The 25919-nt window shown below is 38.9% G+C and overlaps 1 long non-coding RNA gene across 1 annotated transcript; it reads right to left on the minus strand.

The window, feature by feature from the left end:
- Positions 1–6273: 6273 nt before the first annotated feature.
- Positions 6274–25880, minus strand: LOC309615756. The gene is made up of 2 exons (XR_014237053.1): positions 18470–25880; positions 6274–18435 (listed from the first exon to the last, which is right to left on the minus strand). It is a non-coding gene; the product is annotated as an uncharacterized lncRNA (long non-coding RNA).
- Positions 25881–25919: the final 39 nt, after the last annotated feature.

Consider the following 25919-nt stretch of genomic DNA (forward strand, 5'->3'; position numbering starts at 1 on the left):
GAGAAAGGGACAAAGGCAGAGGTCAGGTGGGGTGAGAGGATGATATCCCAGATGAGACGGACTCTACACCGAATCCTTAAAGAGTTAGAAAGGGCGTGTGAAGTTGGAGAGAGATTACATAGAGTTCAATGTTTTCAAGTTGAAAATCACGAGGATTGTTGGGAGGTAAGCTAGGCCAGGGTCTGATTGTAGAAAACTCTGTCTTACCTGGTGGTGAAATCCTTGGACTTTGTTCTGGATTTTAAGCAGGGAAGTGACGTGACTGCCGAAAACATCCAGGAGTGGGGGCAGGAGATTGTGACTGTGGATTCTGTCCTGGTGAGGTGCAATGAGTGTTGAGATTCCAGGGTCAGGTTAGCTGTTCTTGGCTGGAATATATTTAAGGCCACCTGTCGCCTTTGACTCTAAGTAGTCAAGTACCTTCTGAATCTCTGAATGGATGCTCCAGATACCTTGATACTGAAACGTTGGTAATGGAGAACACATATTTGCTGCAGCCAGTGGGGTTATGTCAAATGATGGTGATTTGTTGACAATTGTCTAACAAGTTCTGAGGAAGACTAACTTTCTCTTGATTGCACATGTGAGGTGTGATGGGAGAGAGATGCGAACTACCGCTTCCTAAGCATCCACTCTGTGCAAAGCCCAGTGCTATGGGCATTAACATTTATTGTATCAGCAAGGTGGCAGCAGAAGTTCAACCTTCTGAAAGTTAAGCAGTCCTAATCAACACATAATGGGAAACAACCACTTGCAGAAGTGATCCTATCTGAGATCACTTAGATAGGCTCTAAGAGACCACTTGTTTCTATTTTCCTCCCAGCCTAAAAGTAATAGATGATAAAAGAAGCCTAATACTTGAGGTCAGTATCCAATTTGGTTAAGGTGATTATTGTATAGCCTCAGGATAGAAATGGCACTAAAGGAAGCTTCAGTCTGATAAATTATTCTGTAACAGGCTTGTCTGAAGTAGTAGTGAGATAATGTCTGTCTGAAGTTTAGAAAAAGCAGGATAAGGCAAAAGGTCTCTATCAGGATTCATTCAGAACATCCAAGGAAAGGAGTGACTGTATGTAGCTGATGTGTGCATTGCCATCATTGGGTTTCTAAGAGTCTAGAAACACAGGATGTTCAGGAGCTTGGGTTAAATTGTCCTCCCAATTATTGAACACTTTTTCTGGAACCTGAGCTCATCAGATAATCTCCTTTGTATGAGCAGAGATGGAATGGGACAGTGGTAAACTGTGGGCTCTGCCTTCAGACCCCCTGGGCTGGTATCTTGGCTCTGACCCTCAGAAGCTATGTGTATTAGTTATCCGTTGATGCGTAACAAATTACCCCAACCTAGCAGTTCCAAATAAATAAACAGCTCACAGTTTCTATAGGTCAGAGATTTAGAAGTGGCTAAGCTGGGCAGTTCTGGCTCAAGGTCTGTCATGTGGTTGCTGTCATCTGAAGGCTTGACTGAGGCAGAAGGACCTACTTCCAGGGTGGCTCACTTACACGGTGCTGGTTGTTGGTCTTCCCACGTGGGGAGAGTTCTGAAGATGTGATGACTGGCTTTCCCCAGGGTGAGCAATCCAAGAGAGAGCTGGGAAGAAGGGGCAATGTCTTTTATCCTAACCTAGGAAGCATATTCCATCACTTACACCACATTCTACTCATTCGAATTGAGTCTCTAAGTCTGATTCAATCAAGCGAGGGGGAGAATTATACTCCACTTTTTGAAAAGAGGACTTTCCAAGAATTGTGCACACAGTTTTACACCATCACACTGTGTAACCTTGGGCAATTTATCTAAAATCTCTGTGCTCCAGTTTCTTCATCAGTAAAATAGAAATGATATTAGTATCTGCCTTATAGAGTTGTATGAATAAAATGAATTAGTGGAAAGACCTTGAAACAGTGCAGGATATATGATAAGTGCTCAGTAAGTATTAGCAACTGTTACACTGATTACTAACTCTATTCCAGACCCTCTAGCCTGTGATGGAGCTAATATGGAAGCAAGAGAAATGTATGCTGGCACCAGTCATGGGTTCCCCTTAAATCGATCCTTCTTACTAGCAACAGAGTTATCTCCACACCCTCCTGTTGGGCTTTGATGAACCTCAACACTGTTCTTGCCTATGCTGGGGATTCAGGACAGGCAGTATGTTTTCTTCTTTGTTATGAAGACTCCTTATTATTTTCTCACCAGAGGAAGTGGTCTGGAAAGGTGCCAGCCAGACTGTGTGACTTCTCAGGTTCAATGGCATGGTGATGAGGAAAAACCAAATGGCACCCAGGGGTCCTGCTGAAGCCAAAGGTCTAACTCTCAGCTGAGCCATCAGGAGCCACCCAAGAACCCTTAAATAGATCCTGTCAGATTCTTAGGGTGGCTTCCCTGAGGAAGGGCCTCTCCAGAGCTCTGTCCTGAAGTCACCTCAGAAAGCTGTGTCTCTGACATCATAGGAAAGGGATCCAGGGCCAGAAATCACTTCAAAATTACCCACCTCGCTTCCTGAGAACTGAGCTATCAGGAAAAAACATTGCGGGAATGTTCAATAATCTGGCTTCCAAATAGTCCTTAGAGATATTATCCTAGATTAAATCAAATTAATAAATATTTATTAGGTATCTAGTATGAGTAAGTCACAGTGTTTCCTAAATTGGAAGAAACTTTCTGATGGCCAAAGAATGATTAGCATTTTAACCCGTGTAGGATCTTAGAAAGATTAATTTGCTGTCTGCCACAGTCAAATTCACGGTGATATTCCAAGACCACATGTCAGGAAGTTAAATAAGGAGAGAGTTTTGAAGTTTTTACTTACAAACACACTGTTCAAAGTAGAAACCCAAATCACTACCTACTCCTCACGGGAACAGCCCTCACACCAGCAAGCTTGCCTTCAAAAAGAGAGGAAGAAATTTGATAGGGTGTACAGATATCCCAAGTCTGATAACTAACCAAATTAAAGTTAAAAGTTCAGAACTTTTAATATATAAAGCAACATAATGACTTGTTTCCATGGAAGGTGACACCCCCAGGAAGCAGAAAAGTCACCCTCAGGCATGCATGCCCTGGGGCTGACCCTTCCCTGAAAGAAATGTCCCTTCTATTCAAAGGCGGTATCGGGGTGAAGTAATTTATAGATTTTAATACAACAAATGAAAATTGCTATTTCTGGTCGGGTATTCATATTAATGTAGTTTCTCAAGGTATTGCGCTTTCAGCTAATTTAATAGAAGACTCAGCTTCAGGATGAATATTTGGAAAATTTACATACACTCAAATATTACTTAGGGAGTTCTGAAGCTATTTGGACATAGAATATTATGATCAAGTGCTAGCACAGAATTTTCAGGCAAAATTCACCTTTTTGAAAATGGATTATACACTACATAATTTCCCCTGGTGTTTATTCCCATGAAAGGATGCCACACAAGGAAGCAGGCAGAGACACAAAGAGAAGAGTCTTTTCCCTGCACAAAAGTCTACACAAGAAAAGGCGGGTGTCTCCTCAGCACCACGCACAGATGCGTGGCTGTGAGCCGTGACCCCTCTTTTCTTCTTGGAAAACGTTCTCCAATTAGACGAGCACGCGAGGTGAACTGCTGCTAACTAAGTACAAAGTTCGTTACTCTCTGCAACAGTGAATGCCATTGAGTTATACCAGCGATGCCGAATTCTTTTTCCTCCGAAGGCCCCACTTGGCCTCTAAATCTCTTTCACAACACCCCACCCCCTCTTAAAAAATGTTTCCTATTCACTGGGAGGCTCTCGTCCAAGGAAAATAGATGGTGGTGAAGGACCTGGGGGCTGGGGACGCCGAGGGGAGCTGCTTTAGAGAAGAAGTGGCCGTGAGGACCGCTCCCCTCAGAATCCATGGATGCTTATTAGGGTCGGAGGGCGCTTTTGGCAAACATCAAATTAGGACCAAGCATTCACCCCAATTCACTGGAACGTGCAAATTTGGTTGACAGGTTAGAGAAGAGAGGTTTTAAAAAATTAAATTCTTTTCCCTGAAAATGTGAAATGACTTTGTGCCACAGAAGAAAAGTGGTAGCTAATGAGAAGGACTTTCTTTGTAGCATGAGAAGCAAAGAGGCTGGAAGAGAACTATTTCATATTTTAGATGCAGTCTGCAATAGCTGAATAACCTTCTTCTTTTGACTCACAGCTTCACACAATGCAGGCTTTCATCACATGAAGAGCCACAGCAGAGAGTTTTGGGCCATTTTCTCTTTTTATTCCTTTTCTGAGCCCTCCCCCTTCCCCATCTCCATTCCCCCGTTCCCTCTGTCTGGGTTTGAATAGCGGAAGTGTGCCCACAATATGTATGTACTAGACACATTGTTACCTCCCTTTTACTAAAAGCACCTGGCGGGGTCACCAGCCTCCAGAGCCCCGCCCTGGAGTCTGGCTTAACTCTTTGAGTGACAGATGTCCAAATATATATGTTACAATGATTTTAACAAATATTAGAAACAGACTAACAAACCCATTAAAACCTAAAAAGAAAATCGATCCTGTCATGGTTTGTTCAGTTTTATAATTTCCCTTCCACTCTGCCTGGCTCTGGTGTCCCTTTCCCTTGGGTCCTTAACATGAAGATGTGAATTTGTTCTTCCCCGGCTGAATCGGTGGGATGGTTAATTGCTTTAAAATCTTATCCTGACAATATCTACAGACTTTGTGGTCACAAAACGAGCAACCACACTATGTGGTAAAGGGAAAAAAACAGTACCCATTATATAGCAAAGCATAAGAATAATCACATGCTTTGTATTTCTAAAAACCTATTCTTCTCAAGAGGCTGGAGGACAGTCAGAGAGTAACTTTTCAGATTTCTGCTTCCAGCCAAGACGGAGTAACAGGGACTGGATGTACCCTCGTGTCGGAAACAACTCCAAATCCAAAAAAACTATAGGAAGTAATATTTTCGAGACACTGGACAATGGGCAGCTTAGGGTAATTTAAATCAGATGGAGATTTACTTTAGTTAGAAGTTGTAGTTTGGGTCATAAATGAAAGAGTTTCATTTCTTGCTTGGCATGGGTGTAGAATGCTGCCCATGGTGATTGTAGTGACCAGTGGGCACCTCCACTCTTGTCCAAATCAGAGAGGAGTCTTCCCCAAGTACTACACACCAATATTCTGCAAGAAGTATACATGGAAGGGGTTCTCTGAGGACAGACCTCGATCTGCTTCATTTTCACAGGGCCTTAGCTTAATGAAGATGAGGGCAGACCTATCCTTGGACATGACCATGAGCTGATCGGGTTTGGAGCCCCGGTGAAAGACAGGAGCTGCTGCCTTCTCACGGTCACAGCAGGGCTGGCGATGGGCCCCTCAGGGGCAGCTCCTGGACCAGGCTGCTTAGGGAGCAAGAGTCCGTCTGTGGCTTGTGGCTTCCTCTCTTTCTTAGGATGACTAGGTTAAAGGCTAAGGTTTCCAAATCTGGCTTTAAAAGTAAGTGCAGTCAGGGAGATCAGCTCGGTGCTTTGTGTCCACCTAGAGGGGTGGGATAGGGAGGATGGGAGGGAGAAGCAAGAGGGAGGGGATATGCGGATATATGTATACGTATAGCTGATTCACTTTGTTATACAGCAGAAACTAACACACCATTGTAAAGCAATTATACTCCAATAAAGATGTTAAAAATAAATAAATAAATAAAATATGAGTTAAAGAAAAAGATTAAAAAAATAAGATGAATTCAAGAATTATTACATTATCTATAGCACAAGGAACTATATTCAATATCCTGTGATAAACCATAATGGAAAATAATATAAAAAGAGAATGTCTCTACGTGTATAACTGAGTCACTTTGCTGTCCAGCAGAGATTGGCACAGCATTGTAAATTAACTATACTTCAATTAAAAAAAAAGAATTATTAAAAAAAAAAATAAGTGCAGTTTGTAGGGGAGCTTCTGGGGTGCTGGTGATGACCTGTTTCTTGTTCTGGATGATGGTTACCAGTGTGTTCACTTTGAAATAGTTCATCAAGCTGTACACTGGTCACGGTGACTTTTTCTCTATGTATAAGTTCATTAAGAAGTTATAGAGGGAGTTCCCTGGTGCTCTAGTGGTTAGAATTCGGTGCTTTCACTGTCACGGCCCGAGTTCAATCCCTGGTCGGGGAACTGAGATCCTGAAAACTGAGCGGCATGGCCAAATAAATAAATAAAATTTGTTTAAAAAAAAAAAGTTATAGAAGTAAGCACAGTCGTTCACGTTAATTATGTACTTCTTTCTTTCTTTCTTTCTTTCTTTTCTTTCTTTCTTTCTTTCTTTCTTTATGGCTGTGTTGGGTCTTCGTTTCTGTGCGAGGGCTTTCTCTAGTTGCGGCAAGCGGGGGCCACTCTTCATCGCGGTGCGCGGGCCTCTCACTGTCGCGGCCTCTCTTGTTGCGGAGCACAGGCTCCAGACGCGCAGGCTCAGCAATTGTGGCTCACGGGCCCAGTTGCTCCGCGGCATGTGGGATCTTCCCAGACCAGGGCTCGAACCCGTGTCCCCCACATTGGCAGGCAGACTCTCAACCACTGCGCCACCAGGGAAGCCCTATGTACTTCTTTTAACTGACCCTGCTTTGATCCAATTATTACTTTATTATAGAAGAATGTGTAGTAAAGCTTCAGTACTGATTCTACCTCATTTTTTTTTTTAAACTTTGTTCTCATAGAATTTTTTTTTTTTTTTAATTTATATTTGGCTGCGTTGGGTCTTCGTTTCTGTGCGAGGGCTTTCTCCAGTTGCGGCGAGCGGGGGCCACTCTTCATCGCGGTGAGCGGTCCTCTCACTGTTGCAGCCTCTCCCGTTGCGGAGCACGGCCTCCAGACGCGCAGGCTCAGTAGTTGTGGCTCACGGGCTTAGTTGCTCCGCGGCATGTGGGATCCTCCCAGACCAGGGCTCGAACCCGTGTCCCCTGCATTGGCAGGCAGACTCTCAACCACTGCGCCACCAGGGAAGCCCCCTACCTCATATTTTTAATGGTGATCCTAAAGGCCTTACGTATTTTCAGATAACGACAACAACAAAAGAATTCAGTCTCTTCATTCCTGCAGGTGGAGACAAAGCTATATTATTCTATCCTGTGCTCTTTGTTAGGAAACTTTTACTTCTCAAACAGAAATAAATATTCTCACTAACAAGAGCATGGTGGCCATGGATCTAGTGGGGTGGGATTATTTAGAAATTTACTGATGGTCGGCAACATAAAAGCCTGGCTTTTTCAATTACTGCATGACTAATATTTATTTAATATTCGTTTGGGTTTTTTTCTTTAGTTTTCTTTTTTTCATTCCTAATGTTATAAGTGAACACAATATCTTATTTTAAAATTGTTTTACTCTCTTCTGTGTTTCATGTTAAATTCTTAAAGTCAGGAACTGTGTCTTTTCTGTTTCAAAATGATGCTACGGTTGGCAGTGTTACTCATGTGCTTGTGAGATTGAAAAGGACAATACTTCCCAGAGGGCTTCTTAGACTACAGACCAATCCAAACTAACCAGATATTCCATATTATGCAATACAGTCTCCAGTTTGGATTCTGATTCCACAACAGCAAATTACCTAGAATCTATCTCAGTTTAATCCCAGGACATCTGGACATGGTTTATCCGTTGACCTGGATCCCCCTCAAGTTAGGAGTAGCCATACACAATAGTAATACAATTTTCATATACAAGTGCAACTTCTGAGTTTAGAGAGAGGAATTTTTCATGCTTATATTGTTGAAGATCTTTGGAAATAAAAGTAACCCCAAGCCAGGTGAGATTATTTTTCATACTGGCCTAGAAAAAGCAGAAGCTGGGCTGGAGGTGTTCCCAAACAGCATGGAGCCTGGGGATTGAAAGTGTGGTCGACAGAGAAGCAAGGTGGTTGCCATGTGGCTTGACTTAGGGCTGGCGCAATCCGGTCCATTCCAGGCAGGACATCTAGCGTCAAGGAAGGGTAATGAGAAGGCTGTGCCTGGAAAAGTTACCATTACCTTCGTGGTGAGCTGGGAGCTTATATTCATGGAACTCTTAGGAGATACCTGTAAGCACCAGTCTGCCTAGGTCAGAGTACAGGCCATCTGACCTCACCAGCAAAAAAGGGCTCAGATGCAGGACCTTTCAGGCAAGCATCCCTCAAGGGCAATGGTGCTGCTGATAATAGCTGTGAGAAGTGAGTGGTCAGATCCAGGAGAAGTAGAAGCTTGGATCAGTTGGGAGACTCCAGCAGAGAGTTGGAGGAGACCACAGCCACCTGGAAGGAGCAGGTAGCCCCTGGGCACCAGATCTAAGCATCCAGTATTGGCTGAACATGCATTCTGCTCTAGGGGCTGTAAGCATTGGATCCAGAAGTCAAGAAGACTGCCTTCAAGGAGTTCACAGTCTAGAACACAGCAGACTCTCCACAAAGTTGGAATTAGTTGAAACTGTAAATAACCAGAGTTTTAAGTTTACTGTGAGAAAGTGAATGATTCATATAGCAGTTGTCCATATGCCTATAAGATTTCCAACTCCTTTTTTCTTAGATTCAAAGTTAAGGAAACCTATGTGGATAAAGACGATGTCTTAACCAAGGCCCAGGGCCAGGAGAGAACAGTGAGTCCCTCCAAATAAATTCCGCACGAGGGTAGAAAGAGAGTCATTTCTGAGCTGGCTCCTATGCTGAGCTGGCTGTTGAAGGAGGGGTGGTGCTTTGGAGTCGAGCTTGATGACCTGCCGTGGATTGGGCAGGAATTGGAGCAGAGGCCCCATTTCAGGCCCACAGCTTTGGTCAGGACCAACTAAAATACGTTTCAGCCTCATGGCCAATGCATGGCCAACAGAAGACCTCTTTGGACTGTCCAGTGGCGGCGTGGTTATCTTGCAATGGCCCTGAAGGTGACCTTGAGGGATGCATCTGGGTCCCTGCTGTAGTCGTGAGGCTGGAAAGCTAGGAACTGCTAGTAGTAACACCTGGGAATTCTGGGCTGTGTCAGGGTATATGGTAGGGAGATGAGGGGACAGGAGGTAGGATGGCTGGAAGTAATGAGACTGGACTTCCTGCTATAGGACCACGTGAGAAATGCAGTATTTTATTATGGGTCTCCACTGGTAAATGCTATCTTTCCAGATTTAAAGTGGACTTATCTCTATGATCATTTTCTAGTTACTATTCAGGAGTTTTTTTCATATATGCCATCCATATTTTAAATTGGTGTGTCTACCTAAACTTCTCCATCTGAATCAAAAAGGATCAGAGAACTTACCCTAATTCAAGTATATCTACCAACCCTTTTATTTTCAAATTATTTGATGTTTTAAATATTTAGGGTACTTAGAAGAGATTTCAGCTGGAAGATTATATCCCATGCAACATTTTGATTTTCTAGCTATTAACTCGACTATAATTTTAACTAATTCCTCCAGCTTAGGGATTGAAGCAGAAAGACCAAGGCAACGCGGGAAGAGAGTAGGGGGCTAGCGTACTTGGAGGATGAAGGATTTTCCGCTTTGCTCAGCTTTGGGGAATGAAGGAAATGGTATATCAAAGCCAGGACCGGCCTCAGTGCCCTGGGATATAAATACGACGTGTAGTACGGAGAGTGGGAAGATCCCCGCGAGGCGCGGTCACGGGAGAGCCCAGCAGTGCCGCCTCTGTGTATACATCCCTGGCTCAGGAAATCCTGCGCTCCTGACAGCAGGAAAGGGAGGAGCGCGCTGAAACCCGAGGGCTTGCCGGAGACCCCCTCACCCTGGGAGGAGCGTTAGCAGGCGGAGCAGAGGAAGCTCTGTGAACTCAAGGGAGAAGAGAGGAGGAAACCTGTTACCCAAAACAACTAGGCTCTCAGGCTGCGCTAAAGGGAGAAGTTTTCCCCTCCAGGACTACAGGAAGCTGGTCCAGACCTCCGCAGCGGCATGAATAGGCAGAGGAAGAAGTGTGAAGGCAGATAAAGAGGGTGGCTGGAACGCAGGCTCTGCCTGTTCCCGTTCATCTGACACGGAGTGAAGAATAGTGCAAGCCCGGAAAAGGGCCTGTGGCTCTGACGACGGTGGGGGGGGAGGGGAGGCGGGAGGCGCGGTGGTTCGGGCTGGAAGGTTTAGGAATCACATCTCCGGAAAACGACCACCCCCATGCCGTCAGTGATACTGAAACAGGCTTTGCAGAGAGAAAACCGTACTCATGCTTGCGCTTGCGAGACTCAACTTTCTGGCAATAGAATTTCAGACAAACATGAAACTGAGCATCATGTGTTAAAGCGCCCCCAGGAAGAGCCGTTCTGTGATGTCCGTTCTCTTTAGCCCCGCTGAGTTGAGGTCTCCAGATTCTGGAGGTGACATCGGATTTTACCCACAGCAGCACGCTTAAGTCATTGGTAGATTCAAGCAAACTTTTACGTGTTGAATGACCAGTCGATTCCCACTCACCCCTCTGAGAGTCTAGCATAGATGTGAATAGAAAGAAGACAGATCACATAGCCTCCCACTCACAATTCAGCAACTGTACCTTCTTAAGGCACTATTTCATCTGAAATACTAGAAGCGGCTGAGACACAATGTTATTAATCACATTATGAGCCCCTGGAGATTGCTTACTGGAAAGTATTTTGAGAAATTTACAGATGGGAAATGGAAGGCACCACAAGTCTGCTGGTTCTCTGCCCATTTTTTTTTCAAAGGTAGGAAATGTCTCTTTTCACTGTGAGATTGGCTCACCACTCTATGAACTGCAGTGAGTAGACTGGGTCAAGGGTCAGGGGAGTGGAGTGAACAAAAGGGCGTGGTGGTCCCTGCACAAAGGACCAGCTCCTGGCAAGGGGGTCAAGTTTGGTTTCAGCAAAGGGCTTTTGCATTGCCTGCCAAGAAGATGGGGCTAATTAGGTAGGAAAGCGGAGGAGGAAACTGATGTTAGTGGAACATTTAACTGGATGCTTTAGCATTTAACGCGATTCTGTATCAGATGGAGTGTGTGTGTCTATAGTTAATTCTCACAACAACCCTATGGAATGAGAACTAGCAGTCTCATTTTACAGATGAGGAGACAAACTCAGATTAAGTAAACTTGCCTGGTGGCACAGAGTTATGAAAGGCATAGTAGGATTTAGAACAAACATCTGACACAGACTTCTATGCTTTTGCACTTTTAAAATAATTCACTCTTTTATTTAGCGTTAGCCACACATGTATATAATTTTATTTTTATTTAAATAGTGGAGTTGGCAGACAACAATGCTTCCTTCTGGAATTTCAGGCACTCAGGACAGAGGTGTGGAGAAAAGATATTATGGAGTGGGATTTTCTCAAAGTGCCGTGCTTACAGCTTCCCCTGTGTGACAGCTGTCACCACTACACAATAACTGCTGTAAGCAGAGCGCCCAGTTGCCCTCTCCATCTTCACAGGTCCACCCTCACGTGGCACTCAGTACATGGTCCTGGAGGAGCCTTTCCATCAGCCATCACTGTGAGTGCTCAGGAATGTGGAGCATTCCATGCAGGAAATCGCACCATCAGCAACATTGTCTTTGAATGTTGACACTTGCTCAAGGTCAGGCCACCCCAGGGACCATCATCATCATCTTGTGACCTGTGCAGGACCTTATGCTTCTGGAACCGTTCCAGGTGTGGGAGGTGATGAGGTCTTGGAAAACTCTGCTCGGTGCCCTGGCTTGTAGAAACGTGGCCAGATGGTTTTGTCATCAGCCTTTGTCTACACTGTACTCTATTTGATGGGAATGAACCAAATGGAAACTCAGATTTACTGAGACAGACAATAATATGCACATACAGCACGTAGGATACAGCATACAGGATTGCTGTGAGCATTAAACAAATAAACATACGAAAAGCACTGAACATAGTGTCTGACAAACTGTTAGCACTAATTAAACATTATTATTATTATTGATATTCTTGTCTTAAATGTATGTTGTTCTCTAAATGACTTTAATTTTCATAGATTATTAAAAGATAGAATGAACTGAAGAAAATTAAGCCCTAGAGATCCATTTATTGAACAACCTTTTTTCCCTGTCACTCTTTCCTTTTCTCTTAAACATCACAATTCCTTTTGTGTTGTCACAAAAGTTACTTACTTCAGTTGGCAGAAATAGTATTATGCAGGGGATGATTAAAATATCCTCACTTGTAGTTGTTGGTTTTAAATTTTATTATTTATTAGTAGGTAATAACATGTATACTGCAAAAAATTCCAAAGGTATGCAAGGATATACAGTGAAAATGTAGTCTCCCCCTCACCCAGAACCTTAGTCATCAAAGTCTCTCCCCCAGAAGAATTCTCTTACTTTTTATGGTATATCTTTTTAGCTGATTCTCTTAGGTTTTCCAGAGAAAACAGTTGCTTTCCCAAAAAACAATCACATCACCTGCAAAAATAATTCTGCCTCCTTAAATTTTATACCTCTGTTTTTTCCTATGGTCTAATTGCAGTGACTGGTAGCTATGGAACAAAATAAACGATATTGCAGACAAAGGACATGTTTTCTTGTTGCAGAGCTTAAAGGTAATGCTTTAGCAAGAGGCTGGTATACATACATACATACGTACATAAATACATTCATACACACATCCTCCCTCTCCCTTTTTCTCTATCTCTGCATCTAGATATATACTATATCTATATCTAAATAGACATTAGATATAGATATGTGTATGTGTGTGTAATTCATGTTAAGAAGTAGCTATTTTTAGTATTTAACATTTTTTATCTAAAATGGATATTATATTAAAGGTCTTTAAGCATCTATGGGGATGATAATATGAGATTTCTCTTTTAACCAATTAATATGATGATCTATATTAATATAGTAATAGATTTCCTAATATTTAATGATCTGGGCATTACTGGAGGATTCTGTTTGCTGATCTTTCATTTAGGGTTTTGCATCAGTATTCATAAGTGAGCACAGTCTGTAGGTTTCCTTTTTTCGTATGTCATCTTTGTGGAATTTTTGTAATTTAGCTTTGCAGGAAATTTTTACAGACTTCTATTTATGAAAATATGGTGTGGGACTTCCCTGGCAGTCCAGTGGTTAAGACTCCACGCTTCCACTGTAGGGGACACGGGTTCGATCCCTGGTCCAGGAACTAAGATCCTGTGTGCTGTGTAGAGTGGCCAAAAAACTTAAAAAAGAAAAATGGTGTGTTACATATCTGAAAATAACTTCTCACTACAGAGCACATAAAAATGTTGACTAAAATAATGGAAACATATTTTTTAAATTAATTAGGTTTTTTAAAATCTCTTCTGGTGTCAGTTTTGGAAAGTTTTATTTTAATGAACAATCATGCATTACATTTTGGTTCCCAAATTTATTTGTAGAGAGTTGAAGTACTTTCCTATGATTCTGTTGAAGTCTTTGTATCTGTGATCATTTTCTATTATTTCTACTTAATACTTATTTTATTAAATTAGGTAATTGTTTATTCATTTTATTATTTTAAAAATATGTAGCCCTTGAATTTATTAACTGTATTATTTTTTGTTTTGAATTGATTAATTTCAATTTTCATACTTATCAAATCTTTCCTATTGCTCTACTTTTGTCATTTACTTTCTAGCTTCTTGAGATAAATTTTTTTCCAAAATTTTACTGTGGTGAACTTTAAACATAGAACACAGTTGAAATAATTTTACAGGGAATGCATAGATTTACTCACCTCATAGAGTCTACCAAGAACATTTTTCTATGCTCATTTTATGACATATCTGTCTATCCATCCAGCAATCCATCTTACTTACTTTGTTGACTCATTTCAAAGTAAATTACAGAAATCAGTTCACTTCCCCTGTTTCACATACATATCATAAAATGGTTAAACATTTGCTACAATTTTTCCTTTTGGTGTAAGAGTTACATACAATGAAAAGCACAAATCTTAAATATACATTTGCTGGGTTTTGACAGATATATACATATGTATAACTAAGACCCTATCAAGATATAGAATATGAACATAACCCCCAAATTTTCCTCCTGCCCCTCCAACTCAATCACTGCCTCACATCCCTTCCAGAGACTATCATTATTTTGATCTTTTCTCAAGGTAGATTAGTTTTGCCTGTTTTGGAAACTCATATAATGTACTCATACAGTATGTACTCTGTTGCATTTCTTTTACTCAACCTGTTTTTGAGATTTATCCATGTTGGTGCCCATATCAGTAGTTGTTTCTTGTTATTGCTTAGTAGTATTCCCTGGTATCCTATTATTAACAGACACTGAGCTTTTCCCTGAGTGCGGCTATTATGAATAAAGTTACGGTGAACAGTATTGTCCGTGAATATATTTTTCATTTTTCTTAGGTCAAAGCTTAGGAGTTGGGGTTTTACAAGACACTGCCAGAACTTTTTCCAAAGTGGTTTTACCATATTCCCATCAACAATATATGAGAATTCCAGTTCTACATCCTTACCAACATTTGCTGTGGTATTTTTAATTTTTAATTTCTAATTTTGGTCGTTCTGGTGAAGAGTAATGTTATCTCATTGTTTTAATTTGCACCCCCTGGTGACTAATGATGTTAAGGACTTTTTCATGTGCTTAATGATTAGTTATGTATCTTTTTTGGTAAAGTGTATGCTCAAGTCTTTTGTGCATTTTTGCTTTCTGTTAGCGATTTTTTGTAGTTTATATTATTGAGACCTTGCATGCCTTTTGTTAAATTTATTCCTAAGTATTTTATGGGGTTTTGTTTTTGGTGTTAAGATAAATGGAATTTTATTTCATCTCATTTTCTGGTAAAATAATTTTTAATCTTGTTATTTTTTAGTAATAGTTTTATAGATTTTAAAGCATTTCCTGTACAAACAGTGCTACCTGAAAATGCAGTCAGGTTTTCTTCTTCCTTTCTGATACTATGCCTCTGCTTGTTTATTTGTTGTATCGTAAAGTTTCGGACCTGTAATGCAAAGCTGAATCAGAATGGTGATAGTGGGCATCCTTGCCTTGTTCTCAGTATTATGGGGAGAAAAAGTTTTGAAATTTCCCATTAGGTGTGATGTTAACCGTTGGCTTTTGGCATATGTCCTTTGTCAAAATGAGGGATTCAGGAAGTTATCTTCTAAGGTCTTAGTTTGCTGAGAGGTATTTTGTTTGTTTTTGTTTTGTTTGTTTAATCCTGAATGGGTGTTGAGTTTTGTTCAGTGCTTTTCTTTGCATTTTAAAAATGATCATATATTGATTGATTTTTAAATCTTAAACCAATTTTACAATCCTGAGATAAACTCTACTTAGTTTTGAGGTATCATTCTTGTATATGTTACTGAGCTCTATTTGCTAATATTTTATTAAAAATGTTTGGATCTGTGTTTGAGGAATGTTAAATGATTATTTTTAATCTTCTCCTTTTTTATTATTTGTATTTAACGTCACAGATCTTTTTTACCAAGCATTACTTTACCTGTTAGTAAGAAGTTCCCTATATGGTGTTTTTATATCCTTATGTTCTGAAATATTCTGCAATTCACATTTTAAATTTCTCTTTTTTAGATTGGCAGGTGGTAGAGGTTTTTTCCTCTTTTTTAGTTTTTATATTAATTTCTAGATTTATTTCATGTCATCAGAGAATGTTATTTGTATTATTTCTACATGCTAGAATTAATGGATTTTCTCATTGTGGCCTAATACATGACATTGTAGTGAGTGTTGCATGGACACTTGAGACCAAAGTTTGCCTGGGACCGAAAGAGTACCTGGGATGTAAGACTTAACAGTGCAAAAGCTGGGACTGCCCTGAATAAACTGGGGCAGGTTGGTCACCTTATTTAAGAATAAAATTCTTAGGTCATTTTCATTCATTGAAGACTTTGTAGGCCTTGCTGACCTTTAGCTGTGAACGTAACAAGAAAATAGTTTGAGAACGGTGTGAGTCTTTCTCCTCCACTGTAGGTGATTTGATATTTTTTCTTTAAAATCAGTAACTTTACTGTCTCAAAATCAGTTCTGCTATGTCAGTTTTTCCTGGGGCATTCTATATCACCTTAATTGTAGAATCAAATCTTTACTTAATTCCTGCGTTAAAAAAATTTAACATTCAATAAATATTCTCCACTTCCGTTAGGTTTTCCCTTCTTTAAGGACATCAGTTATACCTTTTTGACCCTCCTCAATTTTATATATATATGGATATAAACTTGCTTTTCTCAATTCTCCTCTCTATAATCCTTGCTGTATTTCTTATTTGTTTGCTTCAATTTAGGCTTTGTTTATGGGAGAATTTTAGTTTTTAATTTCCCTTTTTCCTGATTTCCCTTTTTTCTGAGTTATATCAGCTCAGGTGTCACCTCCTTCTATTGTCCAACCATGACTTCTCTGAGCTCTTACATTTCTGCTTTATGCCTTTGATTTAGAGATGTGGTTGCTTCTTCATGAGTTAAAATTGTTTCAGTGATATCTTTGGTTTACATTTTCATTTGTCAAATGCAACTTTTTTTTTCTGGTGTAAGTGCCTTCTGTATATTTTAAATTCCTGTTTAATCCATCTGCCCCCCTTTGTGGTATCTTTGAAGGAGATGAATTCTTTCTGGGCCAGCTATTTGTAATCGTTTTATGTGAAAGATGCGTGAGTTCCGTGTTTCAGGCTAGCGGAAAGTCTTCCTAATACTCAGGGTTGTGTGTGTATGTGAGCGAATAAAGGTTGAAACCTTGTGTCTGTCTAACTACTCAGAAACTCAGTACTCTGCCTCCTTGTCTCATAGACTGTTTCCTGGAAGGTGGCTTGTCTCTGCGATTCCTCATTTAATCTTACCTTCCATGCTTCCTGAAGCTACCAAGAGTATCTATGCTTCTTGTTTCAAACAAGAGATGGCTGGTTTTGTACCTCTAAGGGACAAACGTCCTGGAATTGTACTCTGTTGATTCTCTGAGAACTGCAGCTGTGAACCTTCCAACTTGGTACTTGATCTTTATTGCTTTCGTCAGCTTATCTTACGTACTGTATTTCAGGATTACTACACCTCCTTGTTTGCCATCAATGGAGTGTGCATTTCTATTTCTCCTCCTTGTTGTTTTCCTCTGCACTTTTTCTATAATTCCAGTGTTATTCTAAATGGCCTATTTTGAAAGGGCCCAGAGCATTAACATTAATAATTTAAAAAATCCTTTCTTCCTCTCTCAGATATCTCTGCAACAAAAAAATGGAGAAATTTTTGTTGATGTGAAGTGGTTAAACTGATGGGTGAGGAGAGGCAGCTGGGATCATCAAAATTTTAGGTAAAACATCTTGAAGAGTCAATTTTCATGGAGGAGTGGTAAGAAAAAAGAGACAAGAGAGGGTAATTACCCCAGAGCTGATAGTCAGTGGGTACACATAGGTACAGATGAACCACATATTTACAGATGACATTGAATCGGATTGGGCAAGTATCTGCTCTGATTTTTAGTTTCTGTACCGTACTATTTTGTTACATATTTTGAACATTACCCATCTACTCAACACAAAGTAGAGATTTGTTCATTGTTTGAATACTTCAGTCTGTGTGGATAGCCAATTTGGAGGCGTTCTTGAATTTTTTTGCACTGACTACGTTAACCAGGTAATTGCCATATATCCAAAGTATTACCTGATGCTGACACCAGCTCTTCTATTTATTCCTCTTGTTTCTTCTTGACTTTACAGAAAAATTAACTCTGTGGTGGCTTCACTTCTTATCCAAATATTTTATTTATGAATAGGACACTCTGATTCAGATTTTCTGTGTTAATGCCAAAGCACTGTTTATATACTAACAGTAAACTGGACTGTTTATGCAGTATAGCCAGACTGGCTTGTCATGGTTTCAGGGGATCCCTTTTCTCAGGACATGAAAGCTCTAGTGTTAGAGATTAATAAACTCTTTCAGAACCCATCAACAGTAGCCAAAAACCCTTTCCATCCAGCCACATGTACTAGTTTGGGTCCTTTCCTCCATCAAGGATTAAAGAAACAAACACAAAAACAAAAACAGCCTATTGAATCACACCCCTGAACTGTGTTAAGCCCATTTCTGTTGGGGCGAGAATGAGAGTTCTGATTGCATTCAGATTGATTCTGTCTTCCTCCAGTGTTCTTACGAAATGTTTCCACCCTGCAAGACTGGCTTAATTCACATCTTATCTGGTAAGATTCTGCAGGGCAGTTACTAATGCTTACATTTAATGAGCATTTACCATGCGCCAGGAGCTGTGCTTTCCGTGCCTTACCTCGTTTGATCCTCAGAACAACTCTATTAAGATGGAAACATTACCAAGCCAATTTATGGAAATTAAATCTCCGATTTAAGGAAATGGATGATGAGGGAGGATAAGCACATTGTAAGCTAGTTAGCATAAGTACCAATAGTCTAACCTGGCCCATATGACCCCACTAAGCAATGCCCACCCTGTGTGCACACTTCCTCTACTTTGGGCTTCTGTTATTTATACCCTGCCTTCTGAACCCAATGGTTTTCAATCCTGGCTGCACATTAGAATTACCTGTTGAACTTTTTTTTTTTTTTTTTTTTTTTACCTGTTGAACTTTTTAAACAGTATTAATTTCCAAAGATACTCATTTAATCTGTTTGAATGCGGCTCCAACTGGTATTTTTTTAAAAGTTCCCAGGGTTGAGAAACACAGCCTTGACACCTAACATGCTGATTTATGTATATTAGGTCCCCAATAAGTATATCTTTAAATGAATTAGAGACTAAATTGTTATCTGATTTATTTAGTAGGGTTTGTAGTACAGCTGTGTACACCAAAAAAAAAAAAAAATCAGAGTCTTAAATGAACAGTTCTTGTCAAGTAAAAAGACATTATTTGATTTTCTATCCCCATTCTCTCATGAGTGGATAGTGGAGTTTTCCTGAGACTTCGAGATTGTAGAATGACATTATCATTCTGACAGATAATAGGATATATGCTGATGTATTCTTGTGTTTTAAAATGTTCTCAGATTTAATTTCAAATATTGTGAATACAGATAGGTATGATTTTTTGGTTTCACAATAATTTTTAAGATGGTAAAAGAGGTTCTGAGACCAAAAAGTTTGAGAACTGCTACCTTAAGTGATGCTTTAGTGGTTTTGGTTAGTAAATACATGTTTAGAAATTGTGAAACTTACATCTGCACTCACAGTAGGGCCTAAAATCATTAAAGTTCTTGCTACTCAAAGTGTAATCCATGTAGCAGGAGCAATAACATTTCCAGGAGCTTGTTAGAAATGCAGAATCTTGGGGTCACCCAGACTTTCTGAATCAAAACCTTCATTTTGACAAGATCCCCATATAATTTTTGTGACCATTATAATCCAAGAAGCGCTGACTTAGAGAATTAGCCTTATTGATTATACTTGTTAGTAATAGTCCCACATCATTTTTATCATCTGTAATAGAACACATATTTGTTTTTCCCTTTCACTTCTGGCATTATGCCTTTATTGAATTTACTCTTATGTAGAAGTTCATGACTAGTATCAGCATCTCAATTTATAGATGGAGAAACTGAGAAACAAAAAGTTGGAGAGGTTTGACTGTGTCCCAGAGTTAAATCAAATGCCACAGTGACAAGAAAATGCAGATCAGCTGACTCATGCACCGATGCACTTCCCATTAAAGGACAGGAAGAGAACAGCCCCAAACTCACAACATGGAAACTCACTATTACATAGGACCTTGGGATTTTATAAATGTAAAGGGCTTAAGAACATCTCCAGGGCTTCCCTGGTGGCACAGTGGTTAAGAATCCGCCTGCCACTGCAGGGGACGCAGGTTCGAGGCCTGGTCCAGGAAGATCCCACATGCTGCGGAGCAACTAAGCCCATGCACCACAACTACTGAGTCTGCGCTCTAGAGCCCATGTGCCACAACTACTGAAGCCCATGCGCCTAGAGCCCGTGCTCTGCAACAAGAGAAGCCACTGCAATGAGAAGCCCATGCACCACAACGAAGAATAGCCCCCACTCACCGCAACTAGAGAAAGCTCATGTGTAGCAACGAAAACCCAGTGCAGCCAAAAATAAATAAATAAAATAAATAAATTAAAAAAAAAAGAATAAGACACAATTCTTTAAAAAAAAAAAGAACCTCTCCAAACATGAAATAGAGCCATTCAATGATAAGCAGATTTAAAGCCTTCCTCCTCACTACTCCCATGGTGCTCTATGTTTTGTGTCTACAGAAGTATTGATCATTTTATGTTGAAATGATTGGTTTATATGTCTGTTTCCCAAGCTGGACTCCATGATTTCTAGGATCAAGGACTGTGTTTTATTTTTCTTTCACTCTCACGGTTTAACCCAGTACTGGGCACATAGAAAGTGCTCAATAAACACTATCTTAGTTGGCTCAAGCTACCATAACAAAATACCATAGACTTGGTGGCTTAAACAACAGAAATTTATTTTCTCATGGTTTCTGGAAGTCCAAGGTCAAGGTACCGGCATGGTCACCTGCTGGTGAGGATTCCCTTCCTGGCTTGTACATGGCCTCCTTTTCACTGTGTCCTTACATGGCAGACCTTAAGCTCTCATCCTAGACTGATCTCAAGGCTCAGGGGCCTGCAAATTGGTGAAGATCTTCCATGCCAGTCTGCAAAGACTGGAAAAGGTAGCTGGTTTTTCAAATGCCCAATTTCAACAAAAAATCACAGGCATGCAAAGAAACAAGGAAATTTGACTCATTCAAAAAGACAAAATAGATATCCAGAAATAGTCCCTGAAAAAGCATATGCTTCAGACCTACTTTAAAACAACTATCTTAAGTATGCTCAAAGAACTAAGGGAAATCAGGAAAACAATATTTGAATGAAACGAGAGCATCTACAAGAAGATAGAAATTATTTAAACAAACAAATTCTGGAGCTGAAAGATACAATAACGGAATTGGAAAATGTACTAGAGAGATTCAAAGACAAACTCAAACAGGCAGAAAAATGAGTCAGCAAATATGAAGATAGGTCATTTGAAATTACTGAGTCTGAGGAGCAAAAAGAAAAAAGAATGAAGAAATCGAACAGACCCTAAGGGACTTATGGGATACCATAAAAAAGCAATATATGCATTATGAGAACTCCAGAAGAAGAAGAAGGAGAGAAGAGAACAGAGAGATTATTTGAAGAATTAATGGATGATAACTTCCAAAATTAGAGGAAAGACATGGTTATACTAATTCAAGAAGCTCATTGAAATCTAAGTAGGATAAATCCAAAGAGATCCACATGCAGACACATTATAACTGTCAAAAACCAAAGACATAGAGTCTTAGAAGTAGCAAGAGAAAAGTGACATCATGCACAAGGGAGCCTCAGTAAGATTTCTAGCAGATTTCTCAGCAGAAACCCTGAAGGCCAGAGGCAGTGAGATAATATAGTTAAAGTGGTGAAAGAAAAAAACCTGTCAACCAAGAATTCTATATATGGCAAACTGTCTTTAAAAAATGAGGGAAAATTAAGGGATTCCCAGACAAACAAAAACTAAGGGAGTTCATTACCACTAGACCTGCCCAACGGGAGATGCTAAAGGGAGTCCTTTAAGCTGAAATAAAAGACCACTAGACAGAAACTTGAAGCCATACAAAAATATAAAGTTTTCCAGTAAAAGTAAATACATGAATAAATATTAAAAATACAGTATTATTGTAATTTTGGCTTATAACTCCACTTTTAATTTTTTTACAGAATTTAAAAGACAAATGCATAATAAATAATTATAAATCTATGTTAATGAGTCAATAATATTATTATAAAGATATAATTGTGACATCAATAACATAAAGTGAGAGTAGAGCTATAAATGAATAGTTTTTGTATGTGATTGAAGTTAAGTTGGTATCAATTTAAAATTGATTATTATAAATTTAGGATGTTATATGTAATCCTGATGGTAACCACAAAGAAAATATCTGTAGAATACACACAAAAGGAAATGAGAAGGAAATTAAAGTGTGTCACTACAAAAAATTAACTAAACACAGAGAAATGCAGAAATGGAGGAAATGTGGGGAAAATGCTACAATACATGCAGAAAACAAATAACAAAATGGTGGGATGAATTGGGAGATTGGGATTGACATATATACACTAATATGTGTAAATTAGATAACTAATAAGAACCTGCTGTATTAAAAATAAAATAAAATAAATTTAAAAAAAGAAAATACAACAACAACAAAAACCAAAATGGCAAAAGTAAGTCCTTCATTATCAATAATCACCTTAAATGTAAAGAAATTAAATTTCCCAATCAAAATACATAGATTGGAATAAAAAAAATGAGATTCAACTCTATGCTGTCTACACTTTAGATGTAAGGACATGCATAAGTTTAAAGTGAAAGCACGGAGAAAGATATTCCATGCAGATAGTAATGAAAAGAGAGCAGGGTGGCTATACAAATATTAGATAAAACACACTAAATAAAAAACTTATGATACAAAGAAGGACATTATATAATGACAAACAGGTCAGTTCACCAGAAGATATTAATAGTTATAAACATTTATATACCAAACATCGGAGTTTCAAAGTATATGAAGCAAAATTGATAGAATTGAAGAGAGAAACAGACAACTCTACAGTAATAGTAGGAATCTTCAATATCACACTTGCAATAATGCATACAACAGCCAGACAGAAGATCTATAGAGGAAATACAGGACTTGAACAACACTATAGCCCAACTGGACCTAATAAAAATGTACAGAATACTCTATCCAGTGACAACAGAATAGACATTTTTCTCAATTGCACATAGATCATTAACCAGGATAGATAATATTTTAGGCCGAAAAACAAGTCTTAATAAATTTTACAAGATTGAAATCATACAAAGTGTCTTTTCTGATCACAGTAGAATGAAACTAGAAATTAACAGCAGAAGGAAAACTAGAAAATTGACAAACATGTGGAAATAAAACAAAATACTCTTAAGCAACCAATGGATTAAGGAAGAAATTACAAAGAAAATATCTTGAGACAAATGAAAATGAGAAAAACAGCACCAACTTAATGGATTCAGCAAAAGCAGTTCTAAGAGGGAAATCTATAGTTATAAATACATGAAAAGAAGAAAAGCCTCAAATCAATAACCTAACTCTATACCTTAAGGAACTAGAAAAAACCAAACTAATTCCAAAGCTAGTAGAAGGAAGGAAGTCATAAAGATTAAACCAGAGATAAATAAAATAAGGAATAGAAAAACAGAAAAGACAGTCTTTTCAACATATGGTGTTAGGAAAACTGTATACCCCCATACAGAAGAAAGAAATTACACCCTTACCTTATATAAAAATGAACTCAAAGTAGATTAAAACCTAAACATAAGATCTAAAACTATAAAACTCTTAGAAGAAAACATGGAGGAAAATCTTCGTGTCTTTTGATTTGGCAGTGAGTTCTTGGATATCACACTAAGGAAACAGAATAAAAGAAAAAATAATTAAGTGGACTTCAAAATTAAAACTTTTGTACACCAACAGAATGAAAGGTAACCCACAGAATGGGAGAAAATATTTGCAAATCAAATATCTGATAAAGGATTTTTACAGAGAATATATAAAGAATTCTCACAACTCAACAATAAAAACAAAAAACAACCCAATTAAAAAATGGGCACAGGACTTAAATAGACATCACACCAAAGAAGATATATGCAAATGACCAATAAGCACATGAAAAGATGGTCAACATCACTAATCATTAGGCAAATGAAAATCAAAACCACAATGAGATACCACTTAATACCCATTAGGTTGGCTATTATTGAGAAAACAGAAAATAACAAGTGTTGACAAGCTTTTGGAGTAGTTGGGACCCTTGTGCATTGCTGGTGGGGCTGTTAAGAGTGGATCTGTCATGGAAAACAGTATGGTGATTCCTCAAAAAATTAAACATAGAATTACCATATGGTCCAGTAATTCCATTTCTGGTATACATGCAAAAGAAATGAAATCAGGGACTCGAACAGATATTTGTACACTTATGTTCATAGCAGCACTATTCACAATAACCAAAAAGTGGAAACAACACAAGTGTCTTTCAGTGGATGAATGGATGAACAAAATGTGGTATATGCATACAATGGAATATTATTCAGCCTTAAAAAGGAAGGAAATTCAGACACATGCTACAACATGGATGAATCTTGAAGACATTTTGCTACGTGAAATAAGCCAGACACAAAAGGACAAATTTGTATATGATTCTACTTTTGTGTGGTACCTAGAGTAGTCAAACTCTTAGGGACAGAAAGTAGAATGGTGGTTACTCTGGTCTGAGGGAAGGGTGAACGGTGAGTTAGTGATTAATGGGTAGAAAGTTTCAGTTGGAGAAGATGAAGAAGTTTTGGAGATGGATGGTAATTGATGGTTGCACAATAATGTGAATGTACTTATTGCAACAGAACCATACACTTAAAAATGGCTAAAATGGTACAATTTGTTATGTATATTTTACCACAAAAATTAATAATGCCAGAAAAGAGTCAAATCTTAAAAAGAAAGAGCTTTATTAGATCAGATGACCCATCAAATTTCCTTTTTTTCCTGGATAACTTGCTCCCGGGGGCCTCTTTTCTTTTCTCTAATGTGGATGCCTTGATGATATCCAGGGACTCAGTGGTCATCCAGGGATTTCCCTGCCCAGCTCTGTTGTTGGGGCCACTGCTTCCTTAATCTATTTCTTGATTTATTCCCTTGTTTAGGTGGATAATATCCTCTATGAAAGGATGCATAGGTATTTAATCTTCTGGATCCTTGCATGTTCCAGAATGTCTTTATTTTTGCCCTTAGCTAAACTGTGGTTCGGTTTTCCTCAGAACTTCTCCATTTACTTCTAGCCTCCACGGCAGTTCTTTCTTAGTTGTTCCATCACCCCTTTGTCCTTATGCCTCAACCTCTGTCCATCGTCTCTATCTTGTAGGTTTTAGTGAATCTGCTTTCTGACTTGAAGACTGTGTCCCGCTACATGTTTTTGTAAAATGAACAAGACGATTGGTGAATACCGTTCACTGATGTTTTCTTCCCATGTTTACCTACTGGGTTCAATCCTTTGCTCCCTGCCGTGCCCAGGAAATCGTTGGAACTCCAGAGCTATAACCCAACTGTATAAAAAGCGGCTTTGTAAATTGTCCATAGTCTTAACTTTCCCTGACTTTTTGTTTCATTTCAGAATAGCTTTGGAGTTGGATTTGCTATTTCTGGTCTTTAAAATTTTTTTTAAAAGTAGATCCCCAGAAGAACAAAACAGCAACTAAATAAAAACCTCTGTTTGTTTGAAAACTTAACTTGTTAGCTATTATGCTACCTTCATAATTTTCATCTTAGACTGTTATTATTAACCAAAAACCAGTGTTTGCAGAGATTAGATCCTTTCGCCTGAGACAGCATGACACTGAGGGTTAAGAAAACATATTTCAGATTTCATTTTCCATTTTTTTTGTTTTGTTTACTTTGTTCCTTTGTGTGTGTTCCCATCTAAGTGTTTTCAGTTTTAAAATAAATATTTAAGACCCAGATCTATCTTTGAATGCATGCATAATCAACATCACCTTCAGTTAAATCTTCTACATTTTGCAACAAATGGCAGAAATTGACCTTGATATTTTCCAGAAGGACAAATTTATAAATATGAAAAGAGAAAAGAAAATCCTACACCAAGATAGCAAATGACTCAATATAGTTTCTGTAGTGAAATGAAGACAATTCACAAGGCCGGCATATTTATGAAAAGTACAATAAATTATGTAATACCGCAAATAAGCACAGATAATATGAGCCTGTGCCTTTTTCTTGATGCTGGCAATTTTTATATATCTAAGCCTATATGTGTTTTACCTTCAGTGGGTTTTGTCCATAAAAGCTAAATGTTCTGGAAAGACCCGCCACTCCCCACGCTGAAACTGTCATTTGAAATCCTCCTTTTGCTTTGTTACAGATGCTTTGTGTGGAAAGGAATAAAACCAGCCTTTGTTTTTTTGATGTA

This window comes from Balaenoptera borealis, assembly GCF_965194805.1.
Source record: "Balaenoptera borealis genome assembly, chromosome: 18".
Classification (NCBI taxonomy): domain Eukaryota; kingdom Metazoa; phylum Chordata; class Mammalia; order Artiodactyla; family Balaenopteridae; genus Balaenoptera; species Balaenoptera borealis.